We start from the raw sequence: 22116 nt of genomic DNA on the forward strand, positions 1-22116 counted from the left end.
AAGCAGACCAGAACTTAAGTTGATCCCACTGAACTCCACAGAACCAAGCTCCACTCTCTCTACCTGAACTGCTCTTAAGTAGGCTTGCATGAGACTCAGACATATCCTTTCTTTGACTCATTCTGTCAAATCTTTCTCTCACTTATCACTTTGCCTCTCAATTAGAAGTCACTGTTTGGGATTAAAGGTATGTACTAAGTGTGTGTGTGTGTGTGTGTGTGTGTGTGTGTGTGTCCCAGCCAGATCACAAAGACCTAGACTTTTGTATGTACTCCCTTGCCAGAATATCCTTGTTGCTGGAATAAAACTTCTATACAATGGACCTGGAAAGGAGCATGGGGGGAGGAGAGGGAGGGAGAGTCGGATTGGGAGAGTATAAGGGAGGGAGCTGCAGCTGGGATACAGAGTGAATAAAAATACAAATTTTTTTAAAAGTGAAAAAATACCATGACTGCCTCCAAAACAACAGCAACAACAACAACAAAAATCTCTATACATATAGGACCTTTATCATGAAATGAAGATTTAAAACAGTTAAATCAGAAATTTTTTAGAGATTTGAGGAAATGCAAAAATTAAATTAAAAATATACCAAGACAAAAGAATTGCGTGCTATGAGGTGGTGTTTTAAGTAAATATAAATGCCATTTTAACTACTCAAGGACTTCTCAGTCTTGACTTTGCTTATAACTATTCTTTTTATTTCAAATGAAGTTTTTTGTATTTGGGCATAAACACACACACAAATACACACATGTATATGATACATATGTTTAAACTTGCATTATGTTTCTAAAAGCTTTTTATGCATTTTAAAATTGTTTCTTAAACATTTCTATTTGAAAATATAGAGGCATACACCTCAATTTTCACTAACAGTCTTTAGTGAATGGACAAGTATGAAACCTTAAGCTAGTCTGATAATGATTTCATTACAGAACTATAAAAAGTTTGTTTGAACAGTTTGCAAACTCTAGATCTACACCAAAATAAATTTACTTTGATGTTGACAGTCTGTATTTGGAGTGTTCTACTTATTAGTTTGTGTCTCCCAAATAAAAGTAAGAGTAATTGATTTTGTTTATTTCTTAGGTTATACTTTGGGGATACATCTTTATTATGTGAGTATAATTAATTTTCAAATATACTGACACACTTTTATTTGTGTGAAAGACAAAGAATGTCTCTCGAATTAAAAATCATATTTTCATTTTGCCTCCTTTTAACATTTTATATTTTCTTTCTTTATTTTTATGGTGATTATTGAGACAAATTCTTGCAAGTTAGCCTAGGGTGTTCTTGAACTCCAAATAGCCTTGATTTAATAACAGGAATTCATGGAATTCTAGAGTGCATCAGCACTACATATCAGCTTCACTTTTCTTATTACTATTAATAATAAATGAGTTGAGTAGTATTTTCTTTTATGCATCTAGAATCATTTTATATCAGAAGATTGATTTAAATTTAAGTAATATCCCATCTAAATTTTCTGAATTTCACCAGTGATTTTTTTCAAGTTTATTAGGCTTAAAAATGACCTTGCTTGCTTGGCATGATGCTTCATGCCTGTAATCTCAGCACTCAAGGAGGCAGAGCCAGGTGGATCTCTGTGAGTTCGAGGCCAGCCTCATCTAAGTGAGTCCATGAGAGCCAAGATTAGAAAGAGAAACCCTGCCTGGAAAAAAAAAATACCTTGCTTCTTGGGAGGAGAAGTAACTAAGTTGTTAAGGGTCCTCTTTCTTAGGATAAGATTTTGACTCTAAGAAATAACACGTACTACCACAGAGGGCCTCTGAAAGCCTCTGCCCTGCAGACTATCAAAGCAGATGACTTATGGCCAACTGTTGGGCAGAGTGCAAGGACTTTTATGAAAGAAGTGGGAAATAGTAAGATCTGGAGAGGACGGCAGCTCCACAGGGAGAGCAACAGAACCAGAAAATTTGAACACAGGGGTCTTCCCAGAGACTCATACTCCAAACAAGTACCATTCCATGCTCTTCTCTGGGTCCAAAGCGGCTGACCCTGAGTGCAGTGCTTAGCCTCGCATCCTGAGCGTATCATTTTAGCTTTTTATGGTATCCAACCATGCTTGGGGAGAATGTCCTGCTTCAATGGCTGTAAAGGCCTGAATGATCATGGCTGCATCACACTGTTGTGAGACTCTAATCTTGCATATATACCACAGGCAAACCAAGGAGACCAACACCAGAAGGCCTGCTAACACTCCCATGCCCGCCCATTCCTTCAGATGATTCATGGCTGCAGCAATCCATGTTGATAATCCTGTGGCTAGTCCTGTGTCCACTCCGGTAGAATTTACTGTGACAATGGCCACTCTCAGCTGCTCCCTCGTAGTATCGAATTCTCCAGTCCAATTACCTAAAATATAGCTCGACAATTGTTTAGACAGATTTGCAGCACAGGAAAAATTCTCATGTTGTATGTTAGTGACACAAAGTCCAGCATACTTTCATTGACAGCCAGGTTGAGCGATTTGCCATAGGGTATCAATTTGCTCCTGCACGAGGTCAATCCTCTGATTGAACACCAACAAGCTTCCTTTTAGTTGAGCATTAATTCCTTTATGTACAACTAAGGCATGAGCTACATTGGCTAAATGATTATTCAGGGTCTGAGCAGTCTGCCCAGTATGACTCATGGCTAATGCCCTGGTGGTAGCTCCAACAGCCGTCAATGAGATGGTAGTAACAATGGTGGCTGTAGTTCCAAGATCCCTTTTCTGTCTGAAGAGAGTCATAGCGTGAGGGGCATCAATGGGCACAGGCACCCAGTGAGGCATGCGAGTAACCAGGGCATACCTAAATTTACTAGCATTCCAGCATTGGGCAAAAAAGCAAGTATCATTACCACAATTACTTGGCTCTATCTGGCTAATAATGAATAAAAATGGGGGATATAGACAAACAGGTGTGGGCTTATAGGAAATATTATGAGAAGCCTTAACCCCTCGTTGGAACATCCTGCGTCAGTTCTAGAACTAGCAGTGGTGGTGTCCGAGGTCTGAGTAGGTTCAGGAGACCATTGCCCCCAGGGGCGAGACGTGCTCCATGCCAATTGACTAACTCCATGTTTTCCTCCAATTTTGAAAGTCATTTAAGGTTCTTAAATTATTTTTTCCCTTTTTTCTTAAATTTTTCATCAATTACACTTTATTCATGCTGCATCCCCCCATAAGCCCCTCCCTCCCCTCCCAATCCTACCCTCCCTCCTCCCTCTGCTTGCATGCCACTCCCCAAGTCCACTAATAGGGGAGGTTCTCCTCTCCTTTCTGATCTTAGTCTGTCAGTTCACATCAAAAGTGGCTGTATTGTCCTCTACTGTGGCCTGGTAGGCTGCTCCCCCCCCAGAGGGAGGTCATCAAAGAGCAGGCCAATCAGATTATGTCAGAGGCAGTCCCTCTTCACATTACTATGTAACCCAATTGAACTCTGAACTGCCCTGGGCTATATCTTTGCAGGGGTTCTAGGTTATCTCCATGAATAGTCCTTGGTTGGAGTATGAGTCTCTGGGAAGTTCCCTATGTTCAAATTTTCTTGTTCTGTTGCTCTCCTTGTGGAGACCCTGTCCTCTCCAGCTCTTACTATTTCCCAGTTCTTACCTAAAATTCCGTTCACCTGCCCAACAGTTGCCCATCCGGCTCAGCATCTGCTTTGATAGTCTGAAGGGCAGAGGCTTTCAGAGGCCCTCTGTGGTAAGGTTCCTAGGTTGTTTCCTGTTTTCTTCTTCTTCTGATGTCCATCCTCTTTGCCTTTCTGGATGGGGATTGGACATTTTAGTTAGGGTCCTCTCTCTTGCTTAGTTTCTTTAGATGCACAGGTTTTAGTGGGTTTGTCCTATCTTGTATGTCTATATGAGTGAGTATATACCATGTGTGTCTTTTTGCTTCTGGGACAACTCACTCAGGATGATCCTTTCCAGATCCCACCATTTACCTGCAAATTTCATGATTGCAGGCGGGTTGATGCCCCAGGTCCCGCCTCTGAGAAAAAGGTATCAGTCGGGTCTGATGCTCTTTGGGTGGATGACACCTAAATGAACATCTGTACAAAGTCCCAATTTATTTCTCATATCAGAGATCAGACCTCTACTCTTGCCTGATGCATCTAAAACAAAAAGGGGGAACTGTAGAGAGCTGCGGAATGCTATGCCTTAAAGATGGAGCTGGTTTCCGCCTTCCACCTTCCCGATGGTGAGTGCTCTCTGTCATGAACAATTCCACATTTGGCTAAGGCTGAGGATCTGGCTTGCTTCCATGTATGTTGACCTATCTGCATTGCCCCCGTGGCACGCCTGGGTTGGCTACCCAGAGGCTATTTAAGCTGTGGGCTGGCTTTCCCCGGGGTCCGAGGATTGTTCAATATTCCTGAATAAACTGCGTTGAAAAAAAAAAAAAAAAGTACCATTCCATGGAGATAACCTAGACCCCCTGCACAGATGTAGCCCATGGCATTCAGTGTCCAAGTGGGTTCCATAGTAATGGGAACAGGGACTGCCTCAGACATAAACTGATAGGCCTGCTCTTTGATCACCTCCCCTTGAGAGGGGAGCAGCCTTACCAGGCCACAGAAGATGACAATGCAGCCATTCCTGATGAGATCTCAGAGACTAAGATCAGAAGGAAGGAGAGGACGACCTCCTCTATCAGTGGACTTGGGGAGGGGCATGCGTGAAGAAGGGGGAGGGAGGGTAGAATTAGGAGGAGAAGAGGGAGGGGTTTATGGGGGAATACAAAGTGAATAAAGTGTAAATAATATAAGTTAAGAAAAAGAAAGGAAAAAAAGGAAACAATACGTTACAAACATCTGGAATAAAGTGATTTTATTTTTTTATTATGTGGTATTTTTCCACATTAAAATAATTCATTATAGAGTAAAGGAGACCAAAGTATGCTTGCATGCAGTTGCTTCTGCTTCTTATTTAAAGGAAGTGGAAATCTAGATAGATTAACATGCAAATATGACATGACAATATTTAAATTGATGACAAAAGCTAGGGACATGATTTGAAGAAACTGATAACTATTGCTGCTATTGTTGAATATCCTGTGATTTTTTACTTTGTGTGCACAAGAACAATAGTTTTTCCTTTGTTTATGCATAAATAAGAAAATACACACTACAAATGTGGTATTTTTGTTTATATGTGTATGTGTATAGAATTATGTGCTTATTTTTATACATGTATACATAATGGCATATTTTTTTACTTTCAATGTTAGTAAGCATTGATAACATTAAATAATTTTGAAAATATACTTGCATATACTTTTAAACAAAGTATTGAAATAAATTTTAATAGAACTGTATGATGATACACATACTTATTTTCAGTTTTCATGAATAGGTATAAATGAAAGATATAGTAATAATTTTAGCTTAAAACCATGGAGGACAAACCTGTACTATGTCATTTGTGTGGATACTTTTCAGAAATTTAATCTTCTCAAATTATGTAAGTTGTGTCCATTCAGATAATAGATGCCCTGCCTCTTACATTTCTACTTATTCTTAGCCACTTATTTTCCTAGAAGAAAAAAATTATTTATTCTGAAAAAGTTTTAGGACCTAACTAAGAAATAGTTTGATGAATCTGCTTTTAATTTGGGTTGGCTTAAGTTTGATTTAATTGTGTTTGACTTAAAATCTCTTTCATGTAAAATTTTGGATTGTAGCAGTCCAGTATTCCTAATAACAGTTTTACAGATTTAACCTCATACCATAATGGATGCACAGAGACAGAATATCCTGAGAACTGACAAATCCCACAACGCTCATTACTTAAAAAAGATGTGGATATCATAAAGGAATTAATGATCTTGGCATTGCTCTGTGATCCAGATCGTGCCCCAGGATGATGTGTTGGAGAACTACACTGAAAAGGATCTAACAAAGAGGAAGGAATCTCAGGAAAATGGAATGTGCTTCTGTACAACAATGACCCAACCTCCTTGCTCTTTTCAGAGCACCTCCCCAGTATCATAGTAAGAGAAACAGAGTTCACAACCTACTGAGTGGAAGGAAAGCAATAGTATTCATGGAGTAAGAATACAGTTGAAGTTTTAAAACCATTTCTGAATGAATAAAAATATATTAAAATATAATAATAATAAAATATAATAATAAATATATAATGTAAATATAATAAATGTAATAAATAAAAATAATAAAATATTAATAACAATGTAAAATCTGATATCAGTCTCAAATAAGAAGTTTGGCTGTTTTTAATCAAGAGTAAAATAAGTAAATATATCAATAAGTGTGTGTATGTGTGTGTGTATAGTATTAGTATTTTTTTTAATTATCCAGCACTAGGAGTGTATATGTATATAATATATTGAATATTATGTGAACATTGATCAAAAGTTCAATGACTCTCAAAAGAAAACACAATGAGTAAAATAAGCAATCTACAATGGACTAGTTGGTATTCTATTCTTTTTTTTTTCAACTCAAAAGACAATTTCTTGTAAGATTCAACATCTTATAAAAATTTATTTATATTGACAAATGAATTTGGACACTTTTCAACATACAGTATTTCTTATATTTATATTTTTCAGGTTTCAATTTAATCTTGTTCATTTTTATTCTCAAATTTAAAAGATAAAGTATCAAATATTCCCTAGACTGACCAGAAATATTGGCATTGATCAAATATTTACTCTTGGCCATTCTTGGATTTGAGGGTCTAGAAGCCGATTTTAGAATCTATTTTTTGTATATTAAAATGAAATAAAAAATACAAAAGTGCTCTATATTAAACAATTTTGTTGTATTCTATTCCATTATGAAAATGAAAGACAAGTTAAAACAATCTGTGGCAGTGCTTAGGGTAATAAATTATTTGCATAGAACAGAAGTAACACCAGCAATCCTAAATATTCTATAATCTAAACCCAGAATTGCAATCCTATTTAACATTAGTATGAGATCACTAAGCCACTAAGCCTAAGTAAAATACAGCAGCTCAGTTTCCCATGTTGCTGGCTGAGTTTTGCAACGACTACTTTAGACCTAGAAAATGTGAGGATGTCTCTGCCTGCCACGTTCTGAAGAAGGGGACTCATGTTTAGAGAGCACCACCGCTAACAACCTTCACGTTCCCTTTAGATCTGAACTGTGTTATTTAAAAGCTATTTCCTGTTCATGAGGCATTCTCACCTGAAGAAAAGTCAATATGTCTGTGAAGACAGATGGGGATAATCCAACATTCTTCATTAATTCACTGAGCTGTTGAATTAAAAGTTTTAGAGTTGACAGCTCTTGGGAAATGCACTTACATGTTTTTAAATTTTTTTCTTATTGTTTAAGCCAGATTAAATTATTTGAGTTATTAAGCACTTACAGGGGAAAAAAGGCTAGAAGTAATAAAATAGTGTCTTCTTGCTAGCTCCACATTTTAATTTCTTCTGAGATATTTACTCTTACATGTCCTACAACCTTAGTTTTATTCGTGCTGCAATTATATTTTATATCTCTCCACTAATTAAAAATAACTATATTTAAAATACTTTTAATTTCCAAGTTCATAACATCTCATGTAACATTTTCTTATAAGTTTACCTGTGAAGATTTCAAGTTACTGCCCTTGAAAAATGCCTCCTTGATTCTTATCTACGGACACACTTCTTTTTTTTTTTTTTTTTTAGACATTTTTCTGTGGAATTTTGTTGTTTTTTTTTTGTTGTTGTTGCACTGTTTGCAGTCTTCACATGGTGGTAGTTCATTCCACGATGAAGACAGAGCATCATCTAGAGAAGAAAGCAACTATTAATTATTGATTCCTGGCAGTAAGTTGCTGTTCTTATTGTGATTTCTTTATTTCAAATTATTTTCTGATATCAAAGGAAGAAGCTAAAGAAATGTGCCAAAAATATAACTGAAGAGTTATTTTCAAAGTAGACAATGTGTACTTTTTAAATTTACCATAAATCAACTAAAATTATACCAATTCTCCTTTCCATAGGCTTGCCATCTAATTCCCTTCCCAAAGGTTTTTGAAGACTGGAACATATTTGTAATATATTTCAAAACGATACATACTTACAGTGTTTTTTAGCATCATCTTTATCAAGAGTTTCCATTAGATTTTCTTTGGCATGATAATTACAATTTTCAGGAGTTTTCATTTATTTCCTTTTTCTTGAAGTATTTCTATGTTTATAGAAATATTTGTAAACTGAATTGCCCACTCTCAAAATTATATGCTAAAGCCTTATCTGCTAATGTGGTGAAAAATGAAGGTGGGGCTGTTGGACCTTATTAACTGTCTGTGTAAGAGTGTAATCATGTTGATGAAATTTCTGTCCTTGTAGAAAGATATTTTTTTTTTTTTTAGCGTGAAGAGACAGAACATTAGAATTTATTTTCTTTTTTTTTTCAATGCATCAATGCAGTTTATTCAGGAACATTGAACAATCCTCGGACCCCTGGGAAAGCCAGCCCACAGCTTAAATAGCCTCTGGGTAGCCAACCCAGGCGTGCCACGGGGGCAATGCAGATAGGTCCACATACATGGAAGCAAGCCAGATCCTCGGTAAGAGCTGGAGAGGACAGGGTCTCCACAAGGAGAGCAACAGAACAAGAAAATTTGAACATAGGGAACTTCCCAGAGACTCATACTCCAACCAAGGACTATTCATGGAGATAACCTAGAACCCCTGCACAGATGTAGCCCAGGGCAGTTCAGAGTCCAATTGGGTTACATAGTAATGTGAAGAGGGACTGCCTCTGACATAATCTGATTGGCCTGCTCTTTGATCACCTCCCTCTGGGGGGGGAGCAGCCTTACCAGGCCACAGTAGAAAGATATTAGAAGACAAATTTTTTACTTTCTGAGCATAGAGCAGGTGAGCTGCCATCTGAAAGTTAGGAAGGGCTCCTTCATACACTGGAAGTCTCAGGTTTGGGGTGATGAATTGATGGTATTTTGATTTTGTAGCCATGATTTCTCAGCTTTCTGCCACTACAATAAATGCCTGGGTAAATCAACTCGTAGAAGGATAACAGGCTCACAGTCCTGGAAATCACAGCTCACAAGAGCCTTTCTTTGGCCTGTGGTAAGGCAGTACTTCATGCTCGAAGCATGTGGCGGTGAGAAACTACTAGTCTTCTATCCACAAGGTGAAAGAGAAAGAAAGGAAGGTACCAGAGATTCAAGACATCCTTTTAAAAAATATTTTTTATTAATTACGGTTTATTCACTTTGTATCCCAGCTGTAGCCCCCTCTCTCATCCCTTCCCAATTCTATCCTTCCTCCTTCATCTCTTCCCATGCCCCTCCCCCAGTCCACTAATAGGTGAGGACCTCCTCCCCTTTCTTCTGACCCTAGCCTTTCATGTCTCATCAGGACTGGCTGCTTTGTCTTCTTTTGTGGCCCTGTAAGGCTTCTCTCCCATCAGGAGGAGGTGATCAAAGAGCCAGCCAGTGAGTTCATGTCAGAGACAGTCTTCAAGGACAAGACACCAAAGGCATCAGGAGACTCAGATCTTCTACACTCTTCCTCAGTGCTATCCAGAAGACTAACCATTACCACAGAAATCTTTGGGCAAAATTTCAGAAATAAATACATTTATGTGAACTAATTTATTAATAACAAATTTTAATTTAAAAAAAAACAAACAGTCATAATGAGCCTAAGAAAGATTGGAATTTATAAAAATGTTCCTGGGCAAGCTGTTATTTTCTTCTGTACTTTCTCCTCTTTTTTCTTATTTATACCTGTGTACTACATAGGGTTCTATTTCCTAATTCATTTCTGCAGTAATTTCTTCTACAAAAAAATCTGATTTTCAAACAATGAATTTACGCTCTCGTAAGTCAAATCCAGCTGTATCTGTGGGACTGGTGGCATGCGATTATCCATACACTACAAGCTGGAAATGTTCGTGGTTCTAATTGGATGCCTTGGATGATGCGAGGCCTAGGCTGCCTACAGAGAACATGTGCATGTAAGTGTTAGCTGACTTTCTAACCCATGTTCAATAACAGAAAACGATGACCTTGTCTGCTGATTTAATTGCACACGTTTCATCTATTACAAAATTCCTCAATTTTCTAATCTGCTGATACCTCCTATATTACTTATAAGCATCACCAACACCCACTTCACTTGTTCTTCAGGCTGTTTGAGGTAAATTATTTGTAGAATGTTGGCATTTTGAAATGTAATCACTGCCTTACATTTACTTTCAAATTGGAACAAGAAAGTAACTTTAAAATGCCATGGATATGATTCACAGTCTATGTCTACATGAAGATACGAAAATCTTCATATAAAAGACAATTGAGTGTTTATAACATAACGACAAATAATAAAACAAGGAGAACTTAAAACATTCAGAATTTCAGCAGAAGACGTTTGACAAAATAGCAAGTCTGATCACAAATAAGAACAAGATGAAAAAAAAGCTAACATTAGAATTTTGCTATTTTCCACTCAAAAAACAAAACAAAAAAAAAACAAAAAAAAACAAAAAAAAAAGAAAACATGTGCCGGGAAATACAAAGGATGCTCAGCTGTTAAGAGATCTTACTGCTCTCTCAGAACTTTGGTTTCCAACGCTCATCTGCATTAACTCCATATCCAGGGGTGAGAGGCTTTCTGGCTTCCATGGTTACCTGTACTTGTTTGCACGTGAACCACCACTGCCTAGGTTAAAAAGAAAAGAAATTGTTAAAAATTAAAATAACTGCCTTGCCAGGCCACAAAGGAGGATGATGATGCCAGCCTTGATGAGACCTGATAGGCTAGGGTCAGCTACAAAGGGAGGAGGTCCTCCAGTATCAGGGCAGCTAGAGGAGGGGCATGGGGGAAAAGAGGCAGGGAGGGTGGGACTGGAGAAGATGAAGGAGGGGCTGCAGAGGGGATACAAAGTGAATAAACTGTAATAAATAAATATAAAAATAAAATAACTAATTAAATTAATAGTACCTCAACTTTATTCAGCCAAATTAAATAGTTTATTAACCTCTCTGAAAAAAATCTCTAAATATGTCTTTAATGTTGATCTTCCTATACCACCATATTTAACACCATAACACTTTTAAACTAGCTATCAAAATATTAAAGTCTAATTTAAGTGACTTAATGTTCATAACCAAAGATTTCATATAAAATTACAGTAATTCTATTTCATTTTATTTATTTATTTATTTATTTACATTTCTTTTTTATTATTATCATTTGTTACAATTTATTCAATTTGTATCATGGCTGTGGCCCTCTCCATCATTTCCTCCCAATCTCACCCTCTATCCATCTTCTCCCTCCCCTTGCCCCTCTGATAAGGGAGGTCCTCCTCCCATTGTATTTGATACTAGCCTATCAAGTCTCAGGACTGGTCCCATTGTCTTCCTCTGTGGCCTGGCAAGGTTGCACCCACCAGGGGAAGGTGAACAAAGAGCCTGTCACTGAGTTCATGCCAGAGAAAGCCCCTGATTCCCTTACTAGGGACCCTACTTGGATACTGAGCCTATGTACTGAGCCTATGGACTACCTCTGAGCCAGGATATTAGGACCTCTCCATGCATTGTCCTTGATTGAGATATCATTCTTTTCAGCACCCCCAGGACTCAGTTTTTATGGCTCACCTTTTGGAGGTCCTGTACTGTCTAGGTATTTTTATCTCCCCCTTATTTCATAAGATTCCTTGCATTCTCCTCAAAGTTTAGCTATGAGTCAGCCTCTGCTTCAGTACCATAAGTAGAGGCCATCTGTGGTAGACCCTGTTCAGCTCATGTCAGAGACAGTCCTTGTTCCCATTACTATGTAACAGACTTGGACACTGAACTGCCATGGGGTACATTTGTGCAGGGATCCTAGGTTATCTCTATGCATGGTACTTGGTTGGAGTATCAGTCTCAGGAAAGACTCCTGTACTCAGATATTTTGATTCTGTTGCTCTCCTTGTGGAGCTCCTGTCCTCTCCAGATCTTACTATTTCCCACTTCTTTCATAAGATTCTCTGCACTCTGCCCAAAGGTTGGTCAGAAGTCTCATCATCTGCTTTGATAGTCTGGAGGGCAGAGCCTTGCAGAGGCCCTCTGTGGCAGGATCCTGACTTGTTCCCTCAGAGGGCATTTTGGAGTCACTTCTTTTTCACCTTTTCTTGGAATCCAGGAATGAAAATCACGTAGCCAGTCTTGTTCAGAAAGCATTATTTCCCACTCATTGCAGGACTCATATTTCAAATTATATAAATTTATTACAATTTAGGATTTTAAATTTATGTATAAATAAATGAAAAGTTCTGAACCACTTATCTGTCTGTGCTTTTACCTTCATGTCAAACCCAGACTTACTTTTCTCATTTTAGGTTTTACATGTGTTAACTACTCATAGCCATAGCAGGTGTTTATGAAATATAATCTGTTGGCAATACCCACTTTTTAATTTCACCTATAGTTTATAATAATGCAGAACATTTCAAAATACATGAAGCTCAATAAATTCAAATTATTTAAATATAATTTTATATGCATCTTTGCTTAGACCTCAGAATGAATCTATATTATTGGTTGAAATAATTTTAAATTTGGGTAGCTATAATCTTCATCAAAAGAGGACTTATTTGGAACTCTGCTTTGAGACTTCTTATATACAGCTCTGCTTTAAGAACAATTTAATTTGCTAGTTTTTTTTTCAAATAGTGTTTGTTTAAAATTTCATTGCTGTGTTGAGTCAATTGAAATTAAAAAAAATAATTACAAGTTACTCAGCAAAATTAGGCAGATTTCAACCAACAGGGTGCGAGGGAATATTTCAATGCTAAATTTATTTTTACTAACTGAGTGAATATTTTTCATGTTTTATGCATTAGCTTACCTGCAATCTTTCCATTTGTAGTTGAAATAAAGCACTATTATTATCTGTAAAATTAATTGCTCAAAGTAATTAATCATTTTTCTTATGACATTATCAGGTTAAATGATAATCCTCATAATTAAAGAGTTTTCTGTTGTATAAGTGAGACATGTTGAGTAGCTATGTCAAGAGATGATTATTTGAAAACCAGTAGCATCACATATTTGTGTGGCTGAATTTTTATTTTATTTTTAATGAAATGTTTTAAAATTGAAATATGAAAATCTCACTTTCTCACTTTCCTGTCCTCCATCCAGTCCTCCCATGGAGCATCCATTTGAAATGCATCACAAACTGCTTGCTACATCTAACGATAATCTAACCCCTCAGGCTGACTTTTACTAACAAGGACAGTTGTCCTTGTGTGGTAGAATTGTTTTCTTGATTTTTTAAATTTGACATTTTGGCTTTCATCTCATGCTATGAACTTCCATTTTTATCTAAGAACATAAAACTGAGAATTTGTATCCATATTTAGTATACATGGCAGTGAAATTAACCTGAAATAACTCCTGATAACTAGGCCTATTATAAAATATAAGGATACAATCATATGGCTTATTTTTGTATCTAGTTCTACAGAATATATGTGCATCTATGTGCACTGACTTAAAATAATTTCTCTACTTATGGGATTCAGTGAGTGTTCCGTAATTCCCATAGTCCCATCATAGTGATAACAAAAGTATGATTGTCTATACATGCATGGCCTGGAACATATACTGCGAGCATTCAGCCACTGAGATATTCACCAGGCTCTTAAATCATAAAAGTAATGCTATACTGTCTGTTCAGGGTATATTTGTATATTTAGGAATATATATGCATATACATGCACATATGTATATGGTAACTATTCATAAAAATAAATTTTAGAAAGAACAACTAGAAGTTTGGAGAAAAGTTTGAGATAGAAAAAGGCAGAGAGACGATTAGCAAGCCTTCTGGTGTTGGTCTCCTTGGTTTGCCTGTGGTATATATGCAAGATTAGAGTCTCACAACAGCGTAATGCAGCCATGACCATTCAGGCCTTTACAGCCATTGAAGCAGGACAGTCTCCCCAAGCATGGTTGGATACCATAAAAAGCTAAAATGTTACGCTCAGGATGCGAGGCTAAGCACTGCACTCAGGGTCAGCCGCTTTGGACCCAGAGAAGAGCATGTCTGATTGCATGCTGGTTGATACCCCAGGTCCCGCCTCTGAGAAAAAGGTATCAGTCGGGTCTGATGCTCTTTGGGTGGATGACACCTAAATGAACATCTGTACAAAGTCCCAATTTATTTCTAATATCACAGATCAGACCTCTACTCTTGCCTGATGCGTCTAAAACAAAAAGGGGGAACTGTAGAGAGCTGCGGAATGGTGTGCCTTAAAGATGGAGCTGGTTTCCGCCTTCCACCTTCCCGATGGTGAGTGCTCTCTGTCATGAACAATTCCACATTTGGCTAAGGCTGAGGATCTGGCTTGCTTCCATGTATGTGGACCTATCTGCATTGCCCACGTGGCACGCCTGGGTTGGCTACCCAGAGGCTATTTAAGCTGTGGGCTGGCTTTCCCCAGGGTCAGATGATTGTTCAAGGTTCCTGAATAAACTGCATTGAAAAAAAAAAAGAAAGAAAGAAAAGCACAGCACATAAAAAAGAAAGAAAGAAAAAGGCAAAGAGACGATATAATTATAATAAATTTTCAAAAAGCAAACTAAATAACTTAATTACTCATACTTACCTGTAGGGCCTTATTCATGCTTGCTAAGTACTAGACCATTAAATTATCTCACCAGCCCATTAGGAACTTAAATACCTTTAAAATATCAAAGACTTGTGAATGAAATATAAAGCGATAGACCTTAGCATTTTGAAATGAGTCAAAGAAGGAAGTAACTTCAGAGTCTGTTTACAAACATCATTTCTTCCCTCAGCAAAAAGCTGGCTAGCTGGCACGCATGGGCTTTCAGAAATTGTCCTTTCTCCACTTTCATGAGCCAAGTAGAGTGCTAGAATTCCAATGTATGCTACACTCTCAGGCTTTACATATTTCCTGGAGAAACAAACTCATATCCTTATGTATGCCTACACACTGTCTAAATGTCCAGGCCCTCCTTTTCTGGAGCACTATCAGACCCTCTATTCAGATGTATGAAGGTATCTTGAGGAGGACTGCATTCCTGAGAAAAATGCCCCCACTGCTTTTGTTTTTGAAAAACAAGTGAATCAATGTCTTTTCCTCCCATTTGGGGCTAAGTTGTCTGATTCAGAGATTCCTACTACAGCTACCGAAGCTATATCATTCCATCTCATTATGTACCACAAAGAATCACGTGCCAGAAGAGAGAGTATTTACCCCTTAAGAGGCTCCAAATGTCAATTATATTAATTGCAACTTTATTCATATTATCCAGAAACTTAAAACAACCTTGATGTCTCTCAATTAAAGAATGGATATAAAAAAAAAGTTGAACATTTACACAATGGAATACTATTCATCTGTTAAAAACAAGGCAATCATGAAATTTGCAGGCAAATGGATGGAACTAGAAAAGATTATCCCGAGTGAAATAACCCAGAAGCAGAAAGACACACATAATAGACATATATTATATAGGATAAACATTCTAAAATCTACAGAACTAAAGAACTAAACAACAAGGAAGCCCCTAGGAAAGATGGTTAATTCTCATTCAGAAGGGAAAACAGGACAGACATAGGAAGCAGTAGCAGAGAGGGAACCGGACTGGAGCCTACCACAGATCTCCTCTAAAACAGAATCTGCCCAGCAGTGGCTTGAAGCAGATACAGAGACTCATAGCCAAATATGGACAGAGCACAGGGAGTCTAAGGGAAGAAGGGGAAGATAGAAAGACCAGGATGGGACAGGAGCCCCACAATGAGACCAACTAAGCCAGGAAACCTGGGCCTAGGGGAGACTACAGAAACTGATATATCAACCAAAGACTGATATATCAACCATAGAGAGCTCAGGCTTCATAGGATTTTCCTAGTAAGGGGAGCAGAGAAAGTCTATGATATGTACTTGATTTCTTGCTCCTTGGTCAATTCTCCATGGGCGACTAGCGTCCCACAGAGGAAGAGGATCCAGACAGTCCTGATGCGACCTGATAGGCTAGTGTCAGACAGTAGAGGAGGAGGACTTGCCCTATCAGTGGACTAAGGGAGAGGGGGAGGAGAAGAAGAGGAAAGGAAGGTAGAACTGGGAGGAGACTAGGGTGGGAACAACAACTGGGATACAAAGTGAATAAAGTGTAAAAACATTATTATTAATAATAATAACTACAATAATAATAATAACAATAATAAAGTGGCTCCAAATGATGAGCGAAATCTATTTGTGTGTCTTGTACCATCTCACACTATGGAATCAGAAGGCAAATAGATAAAATTTTGGCAAGTGTCCATAAGGGTCATTTTATAATAGAGGCATCGTGGAAAGGGGTTCAAAATCTGTTACCACATCTAAATGGAGAATTTAGTATCACAATGATTGATGTACAGTGTAGATCACCTAAACACATGAGTGTGAATTGTTAATGTCTGTGGGTGTCTTGTGAGCATCTCTAAATGTCATTTATGAAAAAAATTGCTTTAAAGCAATAATTGTATTGTTGGCTCCTCCAAAGCAGCAGCAGCTGTAAAAATTTTAGTATGTTTATCCTATATTATATGTCTAATATCTACTTGTAAGTGAGTATATACCGTGTGTGTATTTCTGCTTCTGGGATAGCTCACTCAGTATGATCTTTTCTAGATCCCACCATTTGCCTGCAAATTTCATGATTTCCTTGTTTTTAATTGCTGTATTCCATTGTGTAAATGTACCACAATTTTTGTGTCCATTCCTCAGTTGAGAGACATATGGGTTGTTTCCAGATTCTGGCTATTACAAATAAAGCTGCAATAAACATGGTTGAGCAGATGTCCTTGTTGTATACTTGAACATATTTTGTATATATGCCTAGGAGAGGTATAGATGGATCTTAAGGTAGCACTATTCTTAATTTTCTGAGAAAGCACCAGATTGATTTCCAAAGTGGTTGTACAAGTTTATATTCCCACCAGCAATGGAGGAGGGTTACCCTTTCTTCACATCCTCTCCAGCCTGTATTGTCACTTGAGTTTTTAATCTTAGTCATTCTGATGGGAGTAAGGGTGAAACCTCAAGGTCATTTTTATTTGTATTTTCATGATGACTAAGGTTATTGTGCATTTCTTTAGGTGTTTCTCTGCCATTCAATATTCTTCTGTTGAAAAAAGAAGGTAAACAAGGAGGACCCTGGGTAAGATGATAAATCCTCATTCAGAAAGGCAAATGGAATAGACATTGGAAGAGGGAGAAAACAGGGAACAGGACAAAGCCTGCCACAGAGGACCTCTGAAAGATTCAATGCAGCAGGGTACTGAAGCAGATGCTGAGACTCATAGCCAAACTTTGGGCAGAGTGCAGGGAATCTCATGAAAGAAGGGAGAGTGGAAAGACCCAGGGCATATATTTATTAATATTTCAATTTAATATTTAATTTTTGAAAAACATTACAAGTGGAAAAAATTGCATTTTATAGGCAAAATGTAATTATTGATGGAAGAGCTACTGCTTCTTTTTTATAATTTATTTTATTAATTACAATTTATTCACTTTGTGTCCCAGTTGTAGCCCCCCCATCCCCTCCCAGTGCCACCCTCCCTTTCTCTTTCTCTCCCATGAGCCTCCCCCAGTCTACTGATAGGGGAGGTCTACCTCCCCTTCCATTAGACCCTAGCCTATCAGGTCTCATCAGGACTGGCAGCATTGTTTTCCTCTGTGGCCTGGTAAGGCTGCTCCCTCCTCAGGGAGAGGTGATCAAAGAACTGAGCCACTGAGTTCCTGTCAGAGACAGTCCCTGTTCCCTTTACTAGGGTAACTCACTAATAACTTACTAGGGATATAGAGCTGCCATGGGCTATATCTGTGCAGAGGTTCTAGGTTATCTCCATGCATGGTCTTTGGTTGGAGTATCAGTCTCAGAAAAGACCCCTGAGCCCAATTTTTTTTTATTTTGTTTTGTTGCTCTCCTTGCAGAGCTCCTGTCTCCTCCAGGTCTTTCATCTCTTTCTTCTTTGATAAGAACTCTGTGAAAAGTTTAGTTATATGTCTCAGCATTTTGTTGTACAAAAAATGCCATGATACATCTGATGAGGGCCTTGAAATCATGTAATCATGTCAGTTTCCTGCCTCAGTTTTCCATGTGCTAGGATTTCAGTCAAGGATCAAAATAAGCATCTGAAATGCTGAGTATTTTTAACTTTAATTTTTAATTTAATTTATATATTTAATTATTACAATTTATTCACTTTGTATCCCCACTGCAACCCCCTCCCTCATGTCCTCTCAGTCCCACCCATGGTCTCTCTTCTCCTATGCCCTTTTCCTTGCCCCCTGTCAGGGGAGGATCTCCTTCCTTTCTATCAGGACCTAGCTTATCAGGTCTCATCAAGGCTGGCTAAATTTAGGATAATAGCACAAGGAAGATACGCTCCCAGGCATTTTTTTTAATGACGAGAACATTTTGGAATTTTTACTTTGTAATTGATATGTAGAAATAAAATTGTATCCTTCTACATTACCAATATTATTATGTCATAAAAGAATATCGATATTACACATCAGTAACTAAAACCAGTCAATCACTTTTCTCCAAAACCTGTTGGATAATTCTGAGTGTAGGAGAAGAGCCATGAGCAGTAAGCAACGTGGCTTCCCTCCTGAATGCTGAGCCAACAATGACAGTGCCATTCTGTGATTTCTTTTCCACACACGGTGTTCCTTTGTCTTCAGATAGTGTAAGGTTTGCTGAGTACATCTACACTGCGTTGGAGATAAGGATGTACGTACATAAAGCAGGCATTACTTTGAAGAGAGAAGTAGGTCGTACACTGTTAAATTTGCAACCATTTGTGGTTTATCCAAGATAAGAAAAAGGCCATAATATCTTTTGTTACCTTCTGGCAGCTCCAAAACAGAAAGTGATCCATTCAGTTACTGGATGTCTACAGAAAAAGAAAAACAAAAGGCACCACTACCACCAACACCACCACCAAAAACAACAAAAGATACAAAATAAATAAATAAAGCTTTGCATTGTTCATGTTTTTCCACAAAAATATGTTTATATTTGATTATTGACTTTTAAACCATATTCTTCTTCCTTACAAGACTGTTATTTGGAAGTGTCAAACTGATGAAAATTTGGTAGATACCTCAAAAGCTTTTATTTCTTCTTATTTATGAATAATATTCATTTAAAAAAACAAACCTTCTATAGACTTAAGACTTTAAAATATGGTATCTTTATTAACATTACAGTTTCTAGAACAATTCAAAACTTAAACATATACTACTTAGAAGGAATGGATAATATTGTTTCAATTTAACCTTGAAAAAGTAGGAAAAAAATTGAATCTCAGTCCAATAGCAGCCAAAAGATCTCAGAAACAGTAATCTTATTGCCAGCCTGGCAGACACAATCTACACAGAACTTAATCAAAATAAGATTAAAAGTCCATAGCAATTTCCTTGAGTGGCCAGAGAGATATACCCCATTACAGCCGCCCACCACACTGCCCCTGGGGCCTATTTCAGAAATAAATTGGTTCGTAAATGGGTTGATGCTGAAGGGAAAAAATGTTTTCTTGAAACTGTACCTAAATTTTGTCAAGATGCAAGAAAACTTCAGGCCTTCCACCATTCAGTTTTCTTTTTTCATATTTTGTTTATCTATAACTTTGTGAGCATGATGTGAAATATTGGTATATGTAAGTATATTTTATTTTGCACATGGTTTGTGCTAATCTGTATAATTGTTTTAGTAATATAACTTTGACACCACAAAGTAGTGGTTAACATAAGAAAAAATCTTCAAGAACTACCATTTTTGCAAACTTAAAAAACTTGCGATCTGATGGATGCTTAGAATGGAAATGCCTATATGGTTTTGGATGTGAAATAAAGAGTATGAGTGAAAGGAACCAGTATTTGTACCAAAGACTAATTCATCATGTTTGGTTTGTGGGAAGGAGAGCTATTCATTCAGAGTAAAATTCTATATGATTAAATTGTATCCATGTCCACAAACGCTGTCTCAGGAGCCTCCTGATGCATAGAGCATCTGTATTCACTAATGAATAATAAATAATAGAAGTTGAGCATTTTAGAAGAATACAAAAGTGCACTCTAACAAGGGTCACGAGATTTCGCTTTTCTTACAGATTACATGCTGTGGTATCCTGTATCAGTTGTTTGTCTTTACTATGACCTTTATCAGTGCTTTGAAAGGACTGAAAATATTTTTGCACTTAATTGTTCATGAGTAACTGTAGTATCTAATAAGAATAAAGGCAGACCTGGGATTGAGGACAGGACTCGAACTTTAGATTACATTCCAGCAGTTGTGGGGAAATGTGGTACGTGACAAAACATGGGAACCAAAACATTCATATTTTCCTCTGAATTCCACAAGCATATGGCGGTAAGTACAAGCACACTCACATGCACATATATGCATGCACACACACTCCCATATATGTGCAAACTTGCAAGCACATACTGAAACAAAAGCGTACTAAAATAAAAATGTTAACAAGCAGGTAAAGCTTAATTTCCTTAAGCTACAACTGTATTTGTCACAAGGCATGTTATAAACGCCCCACAAATAAAATGTAATTTTTCTCTTGTATGTTTAAGTTAATAATAAATATTAAAAATCAATCTGTGCCTTTCTAATGACCTTAAATAAGCAGCTGTGATTTGCTTATGTTTTGTAAGCACTTTTATGCATAAAAGCTGACATATAAGGTTCATGAACTTCTAAATAAATATATACCTGGAACATTTTCAATTTTGAACATTTGAAATTTAAAACACAAGGTAGATTAAAAATTCTAGGCATAATTCTAGGCATAATTTTAGAACTTAAGGTTTCAAGTTTTCAATCCTTCCACAGTTAGGCTTAGAAAGTAAACCTGATTGCCTATATGGTTCCCAAGTTAACCTGACTTCTGACTTATTGTTTTTAGCTCTACGTGTGTAATTTACCATGATTTAGATTACTTGATGTCACCACGAATTACTTTAGTAATGATCTATATTATATTTGATTATCAATATAAATATTTCTTTTAGCTGCTATTAAATGAAATTCATCTCATGAGTAGTTAACGAAGAATGCTCAAAGTAAAAGGGTCACTAAAAAGTTCTGGAGAGTACACAAAACAGCTGCAGCCCTCTCCCAAACAAAACTATGTGCATTATATTCTAGTCATTGGAAATTTACCCTGTTAAAAAAAAAAACAACTATTACTAAAAGACTGTATAAAGTTTTATCAATTTTTGACTACCACCAGCACTGTTTGCTAATTCTTGATTTTCCTCTGTAGATTATTAAGTAATTTTTATAAGGCATACTAGCATAGAAAAAACGTTATTGTATTTTATTCAATAATTTTACTGGAGATAAGCAGAACAGCGGAATCATCTCACCTGTTTTCTCCCTCCCACCATCACCCCCCTGTCTTGAAAGAGACACATCCTCCTGTGAGCTATCTTGTGGCTTTTATTCTGAAGTTAGTAGTTGCTGGGAGGCATACCTCATTGAACTTCTAATAGTCTCTGCAAAGTTACAAGAAACACAAACACAGAATGCCTGGGGCTCTCCTCAAATGAAGTTAGATTTGAATTCTCTTCAATATCTTTTATTACAATGTGTAGATGCTCAAAGCTAACACAGTAGTTTTTCCTTGGCTATCTGACTTAAGTTCCTTCTGTTATGTTAAAATTTGACTTTATGATGTTGACTTCAGGAAGATAATTTCAAAATATTTGATGCATAATGATAATGTTCTGCAATAGAATAGATGTAGTGTACTGTGGGAAAACAAGGAAGTCGATACAGTGATAACTGTGTAATACAACTTTGCCATTTTAATCCTCATTTATAGAATAGTTAGGCTATTAAAGCAAAACAAGGGGAAGGAAGAATGAAAAGTCTTCAGAGGAAAAACATTTTTCAAGGTACATGTATCAAAGTATTTGCATTTGAAAGTTCACTATTATACAATTCCACCATACACTTGGCATATTTTAACTCATTGCCACATCTTCAAAAAGTATCTACTACACGTCCAGCATGACTGACCCAGTGACCTCTTACAGTGGAAGAAGCAGAACTTGTTTCATT

Source organism: Meriones unguiculatus, chromosome 2 (genome assembly GCF_030254825.1).
Source record: "Meriones unguiculatus strain TT.TT164.6M chromosome 2, Bangor_MerUng_6.1, whole genome shotgun sequence".
Taxonomy (NCBI): Eukaryota; Metazoa; Chordata; class Mammalia; order Rodentia; family Muridae; genus Meriones; species Meriones unguiculatus.